This window comes from Mustela lutreola, chromosome 11 (genome assembly GCF_030435805.1).
Source record: "Mustela lutreola isolate mMusLut2 chromosome 11, mMusLut2.pri, whole genome shotgun sequence".
NCBI lineage: Eukaryota > Metazoa > Chordata > Mammalia > Carnivora > Mustelidae > Mustela > Mustela lutreola.
The window spans coordinates 39,494,310-39,499,630 of record NC_081300.1 but is presented as its reverse complement, the minus strand read 5'-3'; the positions used below and the strand labels follow the sequence as shown (position 1 = coordinate 39,499,630).

The 5,321-nt window shown below is 40.5% G+C and overlaps 1 non-coding gene across 1 annotated transcript; it reads right to left on the bottom strand.

The window, feature by feature from the left end:
• Nucleotides 1–2,531: 2,531 nt before the first annotated feature.
• LOC131812000 (U6atac minor spliceosomal RNA) lies at nucleotides 2,532–2,653 on the bottom strand. The gene has a single exon (XR_009346233.1). It is a non-coding gene; the product is annotated as a U6atac minor spliceosomal RNA (small nuclear RNA).
• Nucleotides 2,654–5,321: the final 2,668 nt, after the last annotated feature.

Genomic DNA, 5,321 nt, shown 5'->3' with positions numbered 1-5,321 from the left:
TGTTCTCATCATACACACAAGCATATATGCACACACAGACATGGATTTAACTAGCAGTAGATTCCTTTTGTCCTTCGGGAGACACAGGCTGTTATTTGTCCTGTAGAAGAATATGGTCAAAGTGCCTTGGCAAGATGTACCAGGGCCTCCAAGATTTGACTTCTCCTTCATCTCTGGCCTTGCAGTCCGCCCTCCGATTCCACTGATGTGACGTGTTTTGTTCCGTCCTTTCACACATTTGTGTTTTTGTTTTTGTTGCGCTATCTGTTGAAATGCTCTCCTAACTCAGCCACACCTGCTCCTGTTTCCAGGCTCCTATCAGCTGTGAGTGTGCTGGTTCTCGTCTATCGGCGGCTCCAGTTCTGCTCTTCGGCCTTTCCCACCCAGCTTTCTGCCCCAGGACTGATGGGGGACGTCTCCTCCCTCACCAAGCTCCTCCGAGCTCCAGCCTGCCCTTGAAGTTGGCCAGTGGGAGGCCCCGTGGACTGGAAGATTAGAGGGCAGGAGGAGAGGTCTGGATATTTATTCCCTCCGCTTTTGCATGCTTTCATCCCTGCTGGTCTGTGGTTTGGTAGTGGCTTTGCTCTTCTCCCCATGCCGTGCCTCCCACCGCCACGGCTCTCATTCACTTGAATCCTGGAAACGAAACCGGTGTATGGGTTTAATGCTTCCTCCCACTCTTGCTCATCCTGGAGGCCTTCGTCATCCTTGTTGATTCTCTTAACCCTGCCCATACCTCTGTAAATAGTCTTTTTTTTTTTTTTTTAATTATTTATTTATTTGTCAGAGATCACAAGTAGGCAGAGAGGCAGGCAGAGAGGAAGGGAAGCAGGCTCCCCGCTGAGCAGAGAGCCCGATGTGGGGCTTGATTCCAGGACCCTGGGATCATGACCTGAGCAGAAGGCAGAGGCTTTAACTCACTGAGCCACCCAGGCGCCCCAACCTCTGTAAACAGTCTTTACAGTAAACTCTTCTCATTGATACCTTGGAGTGTGCCGTCTCTCCCCTGCTGGAACACTGATAGAGTTAGCGTCTTTATGATCCCAGCTCCTGGGATAGAATTGAAGTGTTGTGCTCTCCTTGAATACATGGAAGGCTCACATCAAACTACCTGACATACCTGATTGTGCTATTTCCTTAAAAGTTCATTTCCTTCTACAGTCAGAGGAATCCCTGTTGGCATCACTAGGATAGAACTCAGTGCCTTGCACATATTTGGTCCTCCTTAAATATTTTTTGGATAAACTGATACATAGTATGAGTGGTCAGGTGTGATTATTAATAATAACATGCTTTAAAAATACATTATCTCATTTAACCCTTACAGTAACTCTACAAAGTGGGATTAACATCTTTTGCAGATGGGTAGAGTGAATTCTAGAGAGTATAAATAATTGGTTCAAGCAACATTAAATGAAAAAGTAAACCTAGGGGCGCCTGGGTGGTTCAGTGGGCTAAAGCCTCTGCTTTCAGCTCGGGTCATGGTCTCAGGGTCCTGGGATCGAGCCCCGCAACAGGCTCTCTGCTCAGCAGGGAGCCCGCTTCCTCCCCTCTCTCTCTCTCTCTCTTCCTGCCTCTCTGCCTACTTGTGATCTCTGTCTGTCAAATAAATAAATAAAATCTTAAAAGAAAAAGTAAACCTAGATCTTTTTTTATTCCAAAGCTTGTTCTTGTAGCCATTATACTAAATGCCTGAATAATTATGGGTTCCTACAGAAACCTACAGAGTTGAGTCAAAGAATTAGAAATATTTTTGAGCGGCTTCCTTATATTTCCAAAGATGTCCCAGTCTGTACCTTGACCCTTGCTCAGGGACAAACATCTCTCTGTTAACTACATTAAGATGATTGGTCAGGCAACTGTGAATGTTAATTTGTGGTATTATATGAGAATTTTCAAAGGTTCCATGGGAAAAGTTCCATACAATTTATACATTTAACTTCTGATTTTTCAAACTTATTATTTAATTTTACTTGGAAACACATAATTCCCTTGGCATTGCGGGTGGGGTGAAATAGAATTCATCAAGAACTAGGAGGGATGGGGGAACAGCCATAATCCAGTTAGGATAGATTTCAGTCATGGAATCATAGTAGAAAACCACACATTGTAAACCTATGCCAGGATCTACCAAAACACTGATGCAAGGTTACTCCTTGGCCATTGGATAACTGATACATGGTTTATAGTGTTCAAATTATATACTAATTTCTTTTATTACTATTCAAATAAAAATTCTTAAGCCTTTTTACTGTAAGCTAGCTCTACATCTGGATTGTGGCCCATAATGTTTACACTCTACCAAATGAATCAGCCCCATGTTTAAAATGGCAAGAATGGAGGGCCTGGGTGACTCAGTCTGTTAGGTGTGATCCTGGGATCCTGGGATTAAGACCTGCATCGGGCTCCTCGCTCATCAGGGAGCCTGCTTCTCCCTCTCCTTTTGCCCCTCCCTCTGCTTGGAGTCTCGCACACTCTCTTAATACTTAACCGACTGCGCCACCCAGGGGCCCTCATTTGTTTTGTTTCTTAAAAAATGGTTAGATGCCACAGAGTAGGTGGCAATGCCTTAAGGGTATGTGCGTTGTCAGGCCTGAGGTCTTCTTCCTTCGCTGTCAGGGGAGTGCTAACCTGGTCTCCTTTCATACAATACTCCAGCACAGATGTTTTAAAAAAGCAAGAGAAAGAAATTTGGACCTATTTCTTGACTTCCAGAACTTGTACTTTAAGTGTTCTGGTTATGACCAAGAAAGCCTTTATTTAAGACTGAATAGAATTACCATGATCCCACAATCAATTATCATTAATGATATAATTACAAACAAGAATCATTCTATGTACAGCTATTTGTTCATCAAAATGTGAGACAATTGGACATTTTAATTTTTTAATTTATTGAACATCTACAATAGACTAGCTGTTTCTAACGCTTGGGAATCACTGATGAACAAATAAAAGGTCCTTACCCTTGTGGATCTTGTGCATTTTCATGGAATTATGTTCGGTACATATGGACAACGGAAGAGTTCAGTTTTCAGAATCATAACCTGCCCCAAATTTTATTCCTTATTTCTAAAAAATGTAGAAGAACACAGAAGAAATCCATATAAAAGGACACATAATACAAGTTGTCAGCACACTTTACACATATCAATTAATTTAACCTTCACAAAAGCCCTATGACATGACTTTCATTCTCATTTTATAGGTGAGGAAATGAGGCAAGGAGAAGGCAAACAAAACTTGCTAACATCACACAACTTTGCCTCTTGTACAGCTGGGACTTAAACCTGGGTTCTTTGTCCTCCTGGTCTTTGTTCTAACCCACCACATGATTCTGTGTTGCTGGGACAGACCTTCGGTCAAAGCCTCCCAAAAGTTTTAATATGGATACAGATGTCTAAGCCCATTCAGTAAGATATCTCATTCATTTCAGGAATCTCTCGGAAGGGAATAACTCACTGCTTCTACAACAGCCTGAGTAGAAATATGTTCTGGTAGCTTATTTTGTCATGTCCTGGGTCTGTCTTGAAAATTCTATGGAATAATATCATTCCTCCCTCTCATGACAATGCCCTTCAATTACTGGCAGGTGACCATCATTGCCCATGGCCTTCCCCGACCCCAGTGCTTTTGACGACTTCCTCCTTTTTTTAGGTCAAACACCTTCTTATTCCACAATTATCTAGAAGTAAAAATTTAAATAAATTGAATGGTGAAAACTTTAGGTCATTTCTTTCAAAGTCATTTCCAGTGCTGCATTAAAAAGAAGTGGGGGAAAAAAAGCAATCCACCGGCACAACAATAAATGAGGTATGCGATTTAATTCTGGATATTACAGAGAGGCTTAATGAAGCAGAGAAGTAGATTTCTGGAGAAGGAGAGATGAAAGTCTGGAAAGGAAGTATACTCTCTGGGGATTAAAAAACAAACAGCTTTAAAAGGTCAAGAAACTTAGAAAGGAAGCTCATAAAAGTAACATTTGGATTCCTTGAAGTACTAGAAGATGAAAGCAGTGAGCCGCAAATGGACTTATTGAAGTAAGATGCTGCCATAAGAAATACTTTTCACTGAAAAAATAATTTTCACGTTGAGGAGCCAAGGACTAATTATTAGGGAAGTTGTGGCAGAACTAGATTTGGTTTGTATTTTTCAGACCCTCTAGAGCATAGTTACTTCTGATTAAATAATAGGTATAAAAAGCTAAAAATACTTGGATAGCAATTTTATTTTTTGTGCAAAATTTTATATTAGGTAGGACAAAAGTTGTTATCTTTTGGAGCATATAACAAAATTAATGAAATGTTAAAGCCTTTCGTTTCAAACTCACTTTAGTAAGGGCTTGAAAGTTAAACCTGAAAAATTAACCTGAAATTATGGATGAGAATGGGGCATATCTGTGTCTGAATATTTTTCAAATATTAAAACAGAAAACCTCAACAGCACAAGAAAACACATAGAGAAGGTGGGAAAGTCTAATGGCCATCTTGTTCTCCTAAACTTAACCCTAAATGTTGTTTGTTGTGGCTGAAATGAACTATGGTCCCATATAATAAGGTGTGAAACTTTGTTTAGATATTGAAAATGATTTAAATTTAATAAATAGTTACTATGGCTGGATGATTATTCACAAGTATACAGATAATAAGGGAACAAAGAGAAATCTCTTCAAGTCTGGTTTGTTTGCTATAATGTGTGTCTCTGAAATGAGAATTAACAAAATTAGCTCATCTGGGATGCATAAATAGGGGAATGGTGTCAGCAAAGTACTGAGGTCTCCATGATTTATGGCTTTTCTAAGCACATTAATGCTTTGTACCCTCAATTAACAGCAGTTTAACATGAAGTAAGAGGGTTGAGAGCAGCAAGCCATGGGCAAGCCCAGTTTTGCAATTTCATACCAAGTTTTCCTCTTGCTCATTTGTATGCTCTGTCTTGTAAGTGCTTTTTAAGAGTGAGTCTTTCGCTAGTATCCAAAATCTATAAAGAACTTATCAAACTCAACACCCAAAGAACAAATAATCCAATCATGAAATGGGCAGAGGACATGAACAGACAGTTCTGCAAAGAAGACATCCAGATGGCCAACAGACACATGAGAAAATGCTCCACATCACTCGGCATCAGGGAAATACAGATCAAAACTGCAATGAAATATCACCTCATACCAGTCAGAATGGCTAAAATTAACAAGTCAGGAAATTACAGATGCTGGCGAGGATGCAGAGAAAGGGGAACCCTCCTACACTGTTGGTGGGAATGCAAGCTGGTGCAACCACTGTGGAAAACAGCATGGAGGTTCCTCAAAAAGTCGAAAATAG